The following is a 15748-nucleotide window of genomic DNA, read 5'->3' on the forward strand; positions in this document are numbered from 1 at the left end:
GGTGGCAAGAAGTCAGGTACCTGAGCTACAGCTGCTGCCTCCCACGGTGCTTATTAGCCGAGGCAGAGCCACTGGAACCCAGCTGCCTGCAAGCCCCAGACGCTCGCCCCGGGGTGCATTTAGTAATGCATTCCTGCTTCCCATGCCCACGGCATCCCCCTTCCTCTATTTCTATCTTTGTCCTCTCTCCACAGTCATCAGCTCACAGGAGGGTAATGAGGCATGAAGAAGGTGGAGCATCTACACCGCGCCCCAGTGCAGCCCGGACCTCCTGCAGGCTTTTCTTTAGCGGCTTCCTTCTCCCCCTGCCCACTCCCTCCCAACCCTCTCAAGCACCCGCCTCTCCCGGCCCTGCGCATGTGCAGAGCAGAGCCAGTCCTGGGGGTGGCAGAGGCTGGAGGGGGCATCTGCCTGTGGCCTCCAGTTCATCAAGGTCCCTGGCCGTACCTCCCCCTTTGCTTTCATGGGCAGGTGAAGGTCTACAGCACTGATGACACGTTAGACCTTGATACCAGGCCGCATCGAACTGTTCCCTAGCTGTTCTGGCAAAGTCTTCACTTGAAAAGATTCTGAGCCGGCGTCGCGACTCACTAGGCTAATCCTCCGCCTGCGGCACCGGCACCCCGGGTTCTAGTCCCAGTCAGGGCACCAGATTCTGTCCCGGTTGCTCCTCTTCCAGGCCAGCTCTCTGCTGTGGCCCGGGATGGCAGTGGAGGATGGCCAAGTCCTTGGGCCCTGCACCAGCATGGGAGACCAGGAGGAAGCACCTGGCTCCTGGCTTCGGATCGGCACAGTGCGCCTGCCGTAGCAGCCATTTGGAGGGTGAACCAACGGAAGGAAGACCTTTCTCTCTGTCTCTCTCTCACTGTCTAACTCTGCCTCTCAAAACAAACAAACAAAAAAGACTCTGATACTCAGAGCTCCCAAAGCACAGGGCTGGGAAGACTGGAGTGCCCGGACCAAACTCTCACAGGCAAAGCAGCAGCCCCCGTTGATGTCCCATGTCATCCTGGAGTTAGGGGGAAGGTGACAGTGACTCCCTTGTCGGGGTGCCTTTGACCCCCAGAAAGAATTTTTTATTTTTCTTTTTAAAAGTTATTTATTTGAAAGACAAAGTTACAGAGACAGAGGCACACACACACAGAGAGATCTTCCATCTGGTGGTTCTTTCCCCAGATAGTTGCAATGACCAGGGCTGGGCCACACCCAAGCCAGGCGCTTCCTCTGGGTCTCCCACGTGGGGGCAGGGGCCCAAGCACTTGGGCCATCCTCTGCTGCTTTCCCAGGCCATGAGCAGAGAGCTGGATCAGAAGAGGAGCAACCGGGACTGGAACCAGCACCCATATGGGATACCGGCTCCACCAGAGCCTGGGCCCTAGTTTTTTTGTTGACCTGCAGGGGTCAGAGGGTCGGGGCATAGTGGGTGGGGTTTCCCTGGGCCCCTGGTGCCTTCATTTTCCCAGATTCTGCCTCCTGCTCAGAGCAGAGCCAGGCACAGCCGCTTGCTGTTAAAAGACGCCGTAATCAAAAACAAATGTTTCCCCTCTGAGCCGAGCCAATGGGGTGTTGGGAGGACGCCGTGCCAGCGGCCACACGGGGCCTGGTATTTATGTGAACAAGGCCAGGGCAGACACTGAGAGCGAGTCACAGAGGAAAATGAGGCTGGAGACTGAAAAGCCGCTGTTTGTTTGTTTTTGTCTTGGTCAGTAGGATTCCTGAGAATAACCCAGGGGTGAGGGGAAGGGGAGGGGTCAGGCCCAGCCGAGAATGGGCTCCGGGCTGTGGGGTGGGAGACTGAGGCCCAGCCGAGAGGAGACTGCAGCTCTGGCTCCAGTTAGGGCCGGACCAGCTCCCTAACTTGTTCCTGCGGCCAACAGCCCAACAAGGACATCACGGGGACCTGGGAGGCGCCAGTGCGAGGGGCAGGAAGCCAGGTAAGGAACTGACTATGCTGTCTGTGGGGGGCTGGGAGGGGCTGGAGGGAGGCACAGAGCCGAGGGGTGGGTGCCCAGCAGACGTTCTAGGCTCCGTCTCATGGGCAGTCAGGGCACTGGGGAATGTCAAGGTTGTTGGAGTGATTTATTTCATGCTGTTGTATTTTGCACGGCTGTGAGTAGCTGGAGGCAGGCAGTGTCCAGCCGTGGCTGGTGGGTTTGCTGCTCCGTCACTCCCACCTGGAATGGCTGTTGGCAAACACCATGCAGCCGTGCCCATTGGTTCACACTCAGAATACGCTGGTATATGTTTCATATACATGAGGTCATCGCTCTCAGCCCCACATCACAGGTGACCAAGCCAAGGCGTGGGTTAACAGCGAACCTGGGATTCAAGGTAGGATTGTGTGGCTGTAGAACCCCTGCATTTCATCAGAGGATCATAAACAGGTGAGCCTTTTTTTGACGAAGCAGGAATGGACTCATCAAGGATGTGTAAAGCCTTCAGAGGTTGGGGGGAGGGGATTTGACTCAAGACTTGGAAGCAGGGCAGCCCCCAAGGGTGTTTTGGGGAGCAGGAGGATCTTTGCTTTTCCCCAGAGTTTTACATTTGTGCTGTGAGTTTCAGATTGGTGGGGTGGAAACCGCTGAGAGCCTCACTCGGCTCAGCAGGTGCTGGCCCAGTTGCCCAACTGTGTAGATTCTGATCAAGTGGCTCAGGTACTGTTGCTCCTGGTGCAGAGAGGCAGTGAGAGAACCCAGTGGGAAAACAAAGAGGCGGCCCAAGTGTAGTTTGGTAGTATGTTTTCCCATCTCAGTGTTTTAAATCTCCAGGAAGTAGATTTCTTTTTTTCTAGACCTGTGCTAGAAAGAGTTGTAACTGATTCATACTGAAGTGCAAATGGCTATCAACATTTCTATCTCCAACAAATATTTATGGGTCTACACCTAAGGTCTTGATTTCCATAGAGGAAAGGGGAGGGGGGAGTGTAGATTTTTTTAAAGAATTATTTCTTTATTTGAAAGGTAGAGCTACAGAGAGGCAGAGAGAGAGAGAGAGAGAGAGAGAGAGAGAGAGAAAGAGGTCTTCCATCCACTGGTTCACTCCCCAGATGGCTGCAATGGCTGGTCCAAAGCCAAGAGCTAGGAGCTTCTTCTAGGTCCCCCACATGGGTGTGGGAGCCCAAGGACCTGAGCCGTCTTCTACTGCTTTCCCAGGCCGTAGCAGAGAGCTGGATTGGAAGTGGAGCAGCCAGGACTCGAACCAGCGTCCATATGGGATGCCGGCACTGCAGGCTGCGGATTTACTTGCTAACACCACTGCGCCGGCCCTGGTAATTTGGCATATCTTGAGGTCACCAGTGAAGCCCCTCCCTTCTCTGTGTTTTCCTCCCTCCATCTCAGGCAAGGGTGTGCTGAGTGGAGAAGCCAGGAGGGTGCCACAGCTCTTCCTGACCTTTGTGTCTGAAAGGCCACCAGCATAGGAAGTCCCCTGGGACAGACAGTCCCTCTCAGGCAGCTGTGCTCCCGAAGCCCTCAGCTCCCCAAGACTTCCTGGAACCAGGGGCTCTGCTGGCCTGCGCCTGTGTGAAGGAGTAGTAAGTGCAGACAGGCATTGCGGAGCAGCGAGTTAAGCCACTGCTTGCTAACTGGCATCCTGTGCCAAGTGCTAGTTCAAATCCTGGCTGCTCCATTTCTCATCCAGCTCCCTGCTCGTGTGCCTGGGAAGGCAGTAGAGGACAGCTCAAGTGCTTGGACCCCTGCACCCATGTGGGAGACCTGGATGGAGATCCTGGCTCCTGGCTGGAGGCTGGCTCAGCCCCAGGTGATGCAGCCCTTTGGGGAGTGAACCAACAGATGGAAGGTCTCTCTCTCTCTCTGTCTCTCCTCTCCAGTGGCTCCATCTTTCAAATAAGTAATTAAATAAATCTTTTTTAATTGGTGCTCACATTAGAAGCAGCTGTGTGTGTTTAGGAACCGGTGGTCTCTGTTCACCAAACCAGGAGCCATGTGCTAGCAATGGGGGTATTTTTTTTAAAGAGTTATTTATTTACTTGAAAGGTAGAGTTACAGAGAGGCAGATGTAGCCAGAGAGAGACTCAGAGAGAGATCGATCTTCCATCCACTGGTTCGCTCCCCAATTGGCTGCAACGGCTGGAGCTGGGCTGATCTGAAACCAGGAGCCAGGAGTTTCTTCCAGGTATCCCACAGGGATGCAGGGGCCCAAGGACTTGGGTCATCTTCTGTGCTTTCCCAGGCCATAGCAGAGAGCTGGATTGGAAGAGGAGCAGCCAGGTCTCCAACTGGCACCCATACGGGATGCTGGCACTGCAAGAGGTGCTTTACCTGCTATGCCACAGCCCACAGTGCTGGCCCCTGGCGGTACTTTTGATCATTACACAAGGGAAGGAAACATAAACCAGGACTGTCTAGTAAAAGTAGGGTGTAGAGCAGAGGGAGCCTCCAAAGACTTGAGTATCCTAAGCAGAGCCCCAGGCATGCAGCCACCAGCCCCGAAGGAGCCATACACATTGGACTGATGGGTGGATGGCCAGGGATAACCCACATGGAGCTGAACTGATGACCCCTCGTGCCTTCTCTCCTCCTGATCTTAGCACTAAGCCCCGGAACCCTGGCCCAGCTCGGGGTTGAGGCTGGGGGAGGGGAGTGGGCATAGAAGCCATCAAACTGACATGAATCCCGCCCAGGGAGTCATTAAACATGGCAAGGAGAAAGGAGGAACCAGCTCAGAATACACAGTGACGTCGCGAGAGTGGGGATTGCGTCCGCTCTGTCCAGCACCGTTGTAGCAGAGACAGTGCAAGTAAAACCCAGAAACTGCCTGTTGAATAAGTGAATGATGCATAAATGAGATAAACCTGTGCCCCGGGAAGACCGGGAGTGTTAATAATGGAACTAGACATAGGGGAGGCATTAGGCCAGCTGTTATACTGCATGTTCCACTCAGCGGACCAGGGTTCAGTACTAGCCCTGGCTCCTGACCCCAGCTTCCTGACAATGCAGACAGGCAATGATGATGGCTCAAGCAGTTGGGTTCCTGCCACCCACGTGGGAGACCTGGATTACACTCTGGCTCCCAGCTTCAGCCCTGGGCCCAGTCCTTGATCCCGTGGGCTTTTGGGGGAGTGAACCAGCAGATGGGATTGCTCTGTCCAATATAAAACAAGAGAAACAGGAAGTGAAGTGGGGATAGGAGGGAAGACAAGTCTGCCTTATAAAACACTGGCTTTGAAATGATATCGTTAGGAGGAATTGTGGGTCTGCTGGATGTGTGCAAACACAGCCTTAAGAAAGAAATCAGTGTTGGATCTTGGAGCAAATGCATATGAAAGTGACCGCCTCGGGAGGAAGGTGGTCACCTAGGCAGAGGACAGAGCAGCACGCTGCTGGGGAGTGCAGGAAAAGGAGCCAAAGGAGCCAATAAGGAATTATTTAACTGGCTGAATTTCAACAAGGGTCAAAGTTTAAGTTAAGGGTGTGCGTTTAGCCTAGCGGTTAAGATACCTGCGTCTCACATTTGGAGTTTTGTTTTGACTCCTGGCTCCAGCTCCTGATCCCAGCTTCCTGCTAATGCAAATCCTGGGAGGCAGTGGTGGTTCAAGTAATTGGGGTCCTGCCACTCACACTGAGTTCCTGGCTCCTGGCTTTGGCTCTGGCTTTGGCTCAGGCTTTGGCTCAGGCTTTGGCTCAGCCCTGGCCATTGCCGGCATTTGGGGGATGAATCAGCAGATGGCAGCTCTCTCTCTCTATCTTTTTTTAAAGATTTTATTTTTTATTTGAGAGGTAGAGTTACAGTAAGCGGCAGAGACAGAAAGGTCTTCCATCTGCTGGTTCACTCCCCAGATGGCCTCAACAGCTGGAGCTGGGCCGGAGCCAGGAGCCAGGAGGTTCCTCCTGGTCTTCCATGCAGGTACAGCGGCCCAAGTGCTTGGGCCCTCTTCCACTGCTTTCCCATAGCAGAGAGCTGGATGAGAAGAGGAGAAGCCTGGACCAGAACCGGTGCCCATATGGGATGCCAGTGATGCATGTACCACAGCACTGGCCCCTAGGAGCTCTTTTTGGTCTGCCTGTGTGTGCCCATCTGTTGCTCTACCTCTCAAAAATAATATTTTTAAAATTTAAGGGATGAATCTCTAGTGATAGAATTTAACTCACAGGGAAGTGGGGTAGCATCATCCACTGGGCAGGCTGTTAATTTTTGCCAGCGTTTAGTTGTTCTTTGTCCATTTAGCAATGGAGGCCCTTTATCCTCACTAAGTCTTCCCCCTAATAGTTTGCTGAAACAATTTTTCAAAATACAATAAAATAATTTTTCAATAAAGACATGGTACCCACTACCTGGATTCTTCCATTAGCATTTTATTGTTCTCGTTTCATCACCAGTATTTACATCTGTCCATCCTTCCACCTATCCATCAATTCCTTTTAATTTTTGATGCATTTCAAAGAAATTGCAGACATCTCGCCTATATTCTTTTTTAAAAAAATATTTATTTACTTGAAAGTCGGAGTTACACAGAGAGAGAGAAGGAGATGCAGAGAGAAAGAGAGACAGGTCTTCCATCCACTGGTTCACTCCCTAGTTGGCCGCAATGGCCAGAGCTATGCCAATCCGAAGCAAGGAGCCAGGAACCTTCTCTGGGTCTCCCACATGGGTGCAGGGGCCTAAGGACTTGGGCCATCCTCCACTGCTCCCCAGGCCACAGCAGAGAGCTGTATTGGAAGTGGAGTAGCCGGGACTTGAACTGGCGCCTATATGGGATACCGGAATTACAGGCAGCAGCTTTATCTGCTACACCACAGCACTGGCCCTTCGTCTGTATTCTTTAGCATTTCTATCATTAGCCAGAATTCAGTATGATGTAAAATTTAAACACAAAGTGTACAAATGTTAAGTGTATACATATAAGTTTCCTCATTGTGGGGAGCAATCCGGACTGGACTAAGTTACTGGAATTAAGACTTATTCTATGCATCTGCTCTCCCACAATATGGCGCTGGGAGAGAAGTAAACAGTTTCCGCGCAGCTGCCTCCAGTTCAACCAATTAACTGTAGGACTTGCTCCTGATTGGAGAGCAGCGTACTCGGCGTGTGGGCAGCCGAGTTGGGATTGGCGGAGGAGGACTATAAAGGAGGAGAGAGACAGCACGCACCAGGAACATCTATGGGGAACATCTAAGGGAACCCGTGCAGCCCCCGAGAAAGCCGGCCGGTGGTGTGCCGCTCCCCTGCGGAAGTGGGGAATGTGGCCAGGGGGAACTGCCCTTCCACGGAGGTGGAAGGGATAGTAGCCAACCCGGGAAGAACCAGCAGCAAACCCGGGGAGGGCCGAGCAGACGAAAGAACAGCGCAGGGTCCTGTGTCGTTCCTCTACGAAGAGGGGGAGCGACATAATGGTGCCGTGACTCGGATTAGGAAACCTAGCTCGGATAGGAAACTTAGGACGGATATGAAACTTAGGAGGGAAGAAACGGGAAGAACTGGGAAATTACCGGAGAGAGAGACTAGCAAACAGCCTAGGGAAAAGCCGGACGAAAAGGGTGCCGGAAGAAGCTATTGAAAGCCTAGGCATAGACTCAGATACGGACTACGGGGGGAAGCTGGGAGAAATCTCTAAGGTCGAAAGCGAAAGTGAAAGCTAGAACAAACAGACTCGGACGCGGACTGTGGGGAGAGGCCAGGAGAAATGAGGGAGGAATATTGTTGGAAGAAAGCTTGGGGAAACATACCGGGTAGAGAAAAATGTTAGGGAAATTGAAGCCGCGGGGGGCAGGCCGAGGCGGACATGAAAGCCACTTTGGGATTCTCAAGTTAGCCCGGGAATAGGGGGCGAAAAGTTGAAACCAGAAGCTGAAACGTGAGCCAGGTTGGGATCCGTCTGATTAGCCCGGGGAGCAAAGGACGGAAAGCCAAACCGTGGGGCGGAGACGTATGCTGGGTTGAATTCGCCAGGCTAGCCCGGGGAACTTAGATTGAATGCTAGTGGCGGACACGTAAGCTACGCTGTGTTACTCGCGGAAGCCGCCGCGTGCAGAGAGAGCACGGGGCGTGAATAGATAGGGAACGGGGCTGGCACGAGGCCGTGGTGCAGACGCGAAGGGCGTGGAGACCGCGGAGCGCGCGAAGCCAAGCCGCGCAAAGCCGGGAAGCTGCGCAGATGAAAGAGGCGCGGGCTGAAGCGGCTCAGCCGGGAAGCTGCCGAGAAGTAGCCTCGGGGCGGGCAGCGGGAAGCTGCGGGGATAAGAGAAACAGAAGTTTAGAAGTAAGATGAGAGAAATAGGAATGCTGGAAGACAGAAGTAAAATGGGAGAAATAGGAATGCCCGGAGATAGAGAAATAGAGAAAAATAAGGCCTCCCCTCAACATGGCAATGAGAAAGCTTGGATTCGGTCTGCCCGATTAGTGAGGCGATGAGCCACCTGGGCGGCTAGCAGCTTATGCGCCACAGGTCACCGAAGACAGGCACGAATTAACATCAGTAAGGCTTCCCCACAATGCAACAATTAGGAGGCTTGGATTCGGTCTGCCTGATTTAAGGCGGTAAGCACCAGCAAGCAGCTCGACCAAAGCATGAGCTGCAGGTCACCGAAGATAGGCACAAACCAACACTAATAAGTCTCCCCCACAATACGGCAATGAGAAGGCTTGGATTCGGTTTGCCTGATAGGTTTTGTAAGCCCCTGCGGGCAGAGCAGAGCATGCGCTGCAGGGCACCGAACACAGGCACGCATCAGCGCCTAAAAACCTCCTCACAACATGGCGAAGAGAGGACCCGGATTCGGTTTGCCTGATTGATAGGACTTGTAAGAGCCTGTGGCAACTCTAGCAAGTAGAGCAGAGTGTGTGCCGCGGGACACCGAAGACAGGCGCGTATCAACGCCAAAAATAAAAAGAAAGGGGGATCTGTGGGGAGCAATCCGGACTGGACTAAGTTACTGGAATTAAGACTTATTCTATGCATCTGCTCTCCCACAATATGGCTCTGGGAGAGAAGTAAACAGTTTCCGCGCAGCTGCCTCCAGTTCAACCAATTAACTGTAGGACTTGCTCCTGATTGGAGAGCAGCGTACTCGGCGTGTGGGCAGCCGAGTTGGGATTGGCGGAGGAGGACTATAAAGGAGGAGAGAGACGGCACGCACCAGGAACATCTATGGGGAACATCTAAGGGAACCCGTGCAGCCCCCGAGAAAGCCGGCCGGCGGTGTGCCACTCCCCTGCGGAAGTGGGGAATGTGGCCAGGGGGAACTGCCCTTCCACGGAGGTGGAAGGGATAGTAGCCAACCCGGGAAGAACCAGCAGCAAACCCGGGGAGGGCCGAGCAGACGAAAGAACAGCACAGGGTCCTGTGTTGCTCCTCCACGAAGAGGGGGAGCGACACTCATTTTATTATTGGAAATTTCCAAATGTACATGAAGTTGAAAACATGGTGATTCCCCCATGTACTCATCACTTAGATTTAACCTTAACATTTTATCATACTTGCTTTGTCACAGTCTAATCCACTCATCTGTTTGTGAATAATCCACCTAATTTTTGAGCATTTCAAACACATTCTCCCAAATACGTATGTGGCATGAGTCAGAGATATTTAGTTTCCTTTCTCTCACTGCAAAACTTGCATGCAGTGCAATACACAGTTTCTAGGTGAGCATTCGCCGGATTTTGGCACACGCCTACACCGGTGAAACAAATCCTTACCGCGAGAGAGCACAGTCGTCCGCCAGAGAGGTCACCGCAGGGTCATCGCCTGGTCCTCCCTCCCAGTCAGTCCCTGCCCCGTCTGCCCCAGAGACAATTGTGGTTTTCATGTTTCCCCACCACAGGTTTGCTCTGCCAATGTATGCACAGCCTTTGGTGAAAGGCTTCTTTCAGCCAGCGTAATCCTTCTGCGATCCGTGTTGTTGCTGTATCAGTAGTTCATGCCGTGTTACTATTGGGTAACGCCTCCATCCTGTGAATACAGCAGATTGTCTGTTCTCCGTTTGGGGATATAACGAATGAAGCTGCTGTGTGTATTCTTACACCCGTCTTTTTGTAGATATATGTGTTCCTTTCTCACGGGTAAACACTTGAGATTGGAATTGCTGGGTTGGAAGGGCAGGTACACACGCATGCGTAGATGTTATTCTAAAGCAGTAACTGTTTTACGTTCCTATCAACAAGGAATTAGAGGGGCGCAGTGGATTAAGGCGCCAGCATCCCATTTGGGCAGCGGTTCTAGTCCCGGCTGCTCCTCTTCCAATCCAGCTCTTTGCTATGGCCTGAGAAAGCAGCAGAAGATGGCCCAAGTCTTTGGGTCCGTGCACCCACGTGGGAGGCCCAGAAGAAGCTCCAGGCTCCTGGCTTCAGATGGGTGCAGCTTCAGCCATTGCAGCCAATTAGGGAGTGAGCCAACAGATGGAAGACCTCTCTCTCTCTCCTCTCTCTCTCTAACTCTGACTTTGAAATAAATAAGTAAGTCTTTAAAAAACAACAACAACAACAAGGAATTAGCGTTCTGGCTGTTCTACAGAATGACCAGCTCTTAGAATCATGAGTCTGTCTCATCTTAGCCGTTCTGGTAGGTGTGTGGTGATAACTCACTGTGCTTTTCCATTTGCGTCTCCCTGACTACCCAAGTCTATGAAGGCACTTGAAAAAGTTCATGGGAGATGGACCCAAGGGGTACATTTATTTTGTTGTGAGAAATTTTTGAAATCTATGCATAATTTTTCATAATACACATTTCAAGTGCACTTAAAAATGTATTCATTTGGAAGGTAGTGTGACAGAGAGAGGGACACACAGAGAGGTCTTCTGGCTTATTCCCCAAGAGGCTGCAACAGTTGCAAGCTGGGCCAGGCTGAAGGCAGGAGCCAGGAACTCCTGTGTGGGTGGTGGGGACCCAAGGACTTGAGCCGTCATCTGCTTCCCAGGTGCATTAGCAGGGAGCCGATCAAAAGCGGAGTAGCTGAGACCTAAACCTGCGCTCTGATAGGGGATGTGGGGGTCCTAAGTGGTGGCCTTGCCTGCTCCTCCATCAGCTTTTTGAAAACCCCACCTATCCTGTCTGGTCCAGTGCTTACTGAGGGTTTTTCTCTCTCAAATGTCAGCGTTGGTCTTTTATTTATGTTGTAGGTGTTCTTGACCTTTGTCAGATATGTCATTTATGAATATTGCCTTTCAGCCTGTGGCTTGCCTATTCATTATCTCTGGTAATTTGTGATGAACAGAAATTGGTAATTTTGATGAAATTTAATAACTGTGTATTGCTTTCTGTGACCAGTTGCACAAAATGTTGCCTATCCCCAGATTACAAAGATAGTCTCTTATGCTTCCACTGAAAACCATTTGACTATAGCTCTTATGTATAGAGCAAAGATTCATTTAGAATTAACTTTTGTGTGTGGTATGAAGAAGGGCCAGATTTCCTTTTTTTTCCACACGGGCATCCAGTTACAACAGCATTATTTATTAAATGGACCCTACCCCAATTTAACCTTTTTGATGCCTTCCAAAGTCTTTTCAAATTAGCACATATTTGCACATATGTATGGGATATGATGTGATATTTCAATACATGTGTACAATGTAGTGATCAAATAAAGGTGATTAGCATATTCATGTCATCAAACAGGTATCATTTCTTTGTGTTAGGGACATATAAAATCCTCTCTACTAGCTGTTTTGAAACATGTGGGTACTTAGAAAAGTTTGTAGAAAAATGGAATTAAAAGGTAACAGATAGGCCGGTGCCATGGCTCACTAGGCTAATCCTCCGCCTTGTGGTGGCGGCACACTGGGTTCTAGTCCCAGTCGGGGCGCCGGATTCTGTCCCGGTTGCCCCTCTTCCAGGCCAGCTCTCTGCTGTGGCCCGGGAGTGCAGTGGAGGATGGCCCAGGTGCTTGGGCCCTGCACCCCATGGGAGACCAGGAGAAGCACCTGGCTCCCGGCTTCGGATCAGTGCGATGCGCCGGCCGCAGCGCGCTGGCCACGGCGGCCATTGGAGGGTGAACCAACGGCAAAGGAAGACCTTTCTCTCTGTCTCTCTCTCACACTGTCCACTCTGCCTGTCAAAAAAAAAAAAAAAAAAGTAACAGAAGGGGCAGGCCTTTGGCCAGGTGATTAAGGCACCGCTTGGGATGCCCACATTCCATATCGGAGTGCCTGAGTTTGAGTCCTGGTTCTACTCTCAATTGAAGCCTCTGCTAATGTGGACTTTAGGCAGCAGCAGTGATAGCTCAGGCAACGGGGTCCCTGCCACACATGTTGGAGACCTGATTAAGTTCCTGCCTCCTGCCTTTGGCCTGGCCCAGACCTGGCTGTTGCAGGCATTTGGGAAGTGAACCAGAGGATTCAAGCTCTCTCCATCTGTCTCTCTACTATCTCTTTCTCTTTCTCTCCCTCTCTCTCTCTCCCTACCTCTCAAATAAGTAAAAAAAAGTTTAAGAAAATATAATACAGATTTTTCATGAATTTTAAAATTTATTCATTTGAAAGAGTAACAGAGAGGGAGGGAGAGAGACAGAGGGAAAGAGAGATCTTCCATCCACTGGTTCACTCCCCCAGTGGCCACAATGGCTAGAACTGGGCTGCTCTGAAGTCATGATCCAGGAGCTTCTTCCAGATCTCCCACATGGGTGCAAAGGCCAAAGCACTTGGGCCATCTTCCACAGCTTTCCCAGGTGCATTAGCACGGAGCTGGATTGGAAATAGAGCAGCCAGGACTTGAACCTGTGCCCATATGGGATGCCTGCGCTGCAGGCTGCAGCTTTACCCACTATGCCACAACACCAGCACCTCCGTGAACTTTTTGAAGTACCCTCATACAATGAATTGTCATCAACCATATTAACCTATTGTGATGAAAAACATTAGAAGTTATTTCTCCTGTCCATTTGCACTCCTGGACCTGTTAACAATCTCCTCTCTATCCCCTTACTCTTCCCAGCCTCTGCTAACCACTGTTCTACTCTCTGCTTCCATGACATCAGCTTGGAAAACTTCCACATATATGTGAGAACAAATGCTTTTCTGTGCCTCTCTTATTTCACTTAACACCATGGTCAGCAGACTCATCCGTATCACTACAGATGGCAGGATTTCAGTCTTTTTTATGGTTGAATAATATTTTGTTGTAAATATACACTGTATATTCTTTATTCATCTGTTTGGACACCTAGGTGGTTTTCATATCTTGGCTATTATGAATAGTGCTCCAATAAGCATGTGAGTGCAAATCTTTTTGACATACTGATTTCCTTTGCTTTGGAATTAAACCAACAGAATGGTTGTGCCATGTTATAGTTCTATTTTAAACTTTAGAAAGAGGGAGAGGAAAAGGGAGAGAAGAACCTATACTTTATTTTTTTTCTACACACACACACACACACACACACACACACGGGTAGCTCCTATATACTGGCTAGCTCTCTCTAAACACCTGTAATGGCTAGGCTGGGCCAGACCTTGGTATTCAATCTAGGTTTCCTAGATGGGTAGCATGAACCCAACTGTTTAAGCCATCACCTGATGTTTCCCAGGGTGCACATTAGCAGGAAGCTGGACTTGGGGGTGGAGCCAGGACCTGAACCCAATCTCTATGATATGGGACATGGATGTCCCAGCTGGCTTCTCAACTGCTGAGACAGACACCTGTCCCTATTTTTAAATTTTTGAGGGAACACCATACTGTTTTCCACACTGGCTGCAGTAATTCCCATTCCTGCGAACAGAGTAGGAGCGCTTCCTTGTCTCTGCATCCTTGCCAGCTTGTGATGTTTTTTGTTTTTTTTTTTTTGAGAATAGTCATTCCAGCTGTGGTGAGATTGGTAACTCTGCATGGTTTTATGTTTCCCTAATTAGCGATGCGGAACACTTTTGATATAATTGTTGACCATTTGTCTTCTTTTGAGAAATGTATATTCAGATCATTTGCCCGCTTTAAAATATTTGTTTCTTTGCTGTTGTGTGAGTTGTTTTTATATTCTAGGTATCAATAATTTGTCATGGATGGATTGGAAATATTTTTCCTTACTTCATAGGTTGTTTCTTTACTCTTGTTGTTTCCTTTGGTGTGCAGATTCGCAGTTTAATAAAATTCTATTTGTCAACTTGTTCTCTTGTTGCCTGCAGATTGTTTTGCCCATATCAATGTCCTGAAACATTTCCCTTGGGTTTTCTTTACAGTTTTATAGTCTTAGGCCTTACATTTGAGTCTCTGATCCATTTTGAGCTGAGTTTTGTGTGTGAGAAGAGGCATTGAGTGCCATTTTTAAGCAGATGGACATCTGTGTCCCTAACACCATTTACTGAAGTGACTTCTTTCTCCAACATATGTTCTTGGTACCTGTGTCAAAATCAGCTGTAAATAATTGGATTTATTTCCGAGTTCTTTGTTCTATTCCATTGGTTTATGTGTCTGTTTATGTAACAATTGTATGTGGTTTTAGTTACTGTAGTTTGTAGCAATACTACTTTGTGATTTTTTTTTAGGATTTATTTATTTCTTTGAAAGGCAGAGTTGCAGAGAGAGCAAGAGAGCTTCCATCCACTGGTTCACTCTCCAAATGGCTCCAAAGGCAAGAGCTGGGCCAATTGAAAGCCAGGAGCTTCTTCTGAGTTTCCTATGCGAGTGCAGGGGCCCAAGGACTTGGGCCATCTTTTACTGCTTTTCCAGGCCGTAGCAGAGAGTTGGATTGGAAGTGGAGCAGCCGGGACTCAAACCAGCATCCATATTGGATGTCAGTGCTGCAGGTCGCGGCTTTAACCTGCTGTGCCACAGCGCCGGCCCTGGTGGTGTATGGATATTTTAACAACATGAATTCTTCTTATCAATGGACATAGAAGTCTTCCCATTAAGAATTGTCTTACCATTTTAAGACAAGATACAGTATGTTGTTGTATCTATAGTTGCTCTACTGTGCAATAGAGCACAGAAATTTCTTCCTCCTACCTGACTATAACTTTTAGTACATGCTAGTCATCCTTTCCCACCCACTAGTGGGATTGCTGGACCGTGTGGCAGTTCTACTTCTAGCGTGTTTGAGGAAACCTCATGCTGTTTTCCACAGTTACCATACTGATTTACGTCCCCATCACCAGTGTGCCAGGTTTCCCTTTTCTCCACATTCTCACCAGTTGTGTTTTGACAATAGCAAATCTGACTGGAACGAGGTGACATCTCATTCTGGTTTGGCTTGCCTGCCCCTGATGATCAGAGATGTTGAGCATTTTTTCATGTGCTTGTTGGCTCTTTATATATCTTTGAAACGTGTTTATTTAGATCCGCTGCCCATTTGAAAGTCTGGATTTTATCTATTGAGTTGTCTGAATTCCTTACATATTCTGGTTAATTAACCCCTTGTCACATGTGTGGTTTGCAAGTATTTTCCAGCATTCTTTAGGCTGTGTCTTCACTCAATGGTTTGTTTCTTTTGCTTTCTAGAGGCTTTTTGATTTGATACAATCCTACTTAGGTTTGCTTTTGTTTCCTGTGCCTTTGGGGTGTTAGCCAAAAATTTCTTGCTCATTCCAAAGTCCTGAAGTGTTTCCCCTATGGTTTGTTGTTGTTACATAGTTTCAATTCTTACATTTAGATCTTTTATCCATTTTGGGTTGATTTTGCACATGGCGGGAGACAGGGTTAGTTTCATTCTTCTGCATGGGGATATTCAGTTTCTGCAGCATCATTGATTGGAAATGTGCTTTTTCTAAAATGTGTTCTTAGCATCTTTGTGCAATATCAGCACTAAACGTAGGGGTTTATTCTAGGCTTTCTGCTCTGTTCCACTGGTCTGCGTGTCTGTTTTGT

General features: G+C 49.4%; 1 long non-coding RNA gene across 7 annotated transcripts in view; it reads left to right on the forward strand.

The window, feature by feature from the left end:
* The first annotated feature begins 1128 nt into the window (after window positions 1-1128).
* Window positions 1129-15748, forward strand: part of LOC127483192 (uncharacterized) — a 33157-nt gene continuing 18537 nt past the window's right edge. The window contains exons 1-3 of one of the 7 annotated variants that reach the window (XR_016212486.1): window positions 1129-1702; window positions 1878-1934; window positions 2274-2384. This is a non-coding gene — a long non-coding RNA (uncharacterized LOC127483192). The remainder of the gene's footprint in view (window positions 1703-1877; window positions 1935-2273; window positions 2385-15748) is intronic. The other 6 variants (XR_016212484.1, XR_016212485.1, XR_016212487.1 and 3 more) reach the window with 6 other exon arrangements.

Source organism: Oryctolagus cuniculus, chromosome 8, assembly GCF_051225735.1.
Source record: "Oryctolagus cuniculus isolate XC-2025 breed Fujian yellow rabbit chromosome 8, ASM5122573v1, whole genome shotgun sequence".
NCBI lineage: Eukaryota > Metazoa > Chordata > Mammalia > Lagomorpha > Leporidae > Oryctolagus > Oryctolagus cuniculus.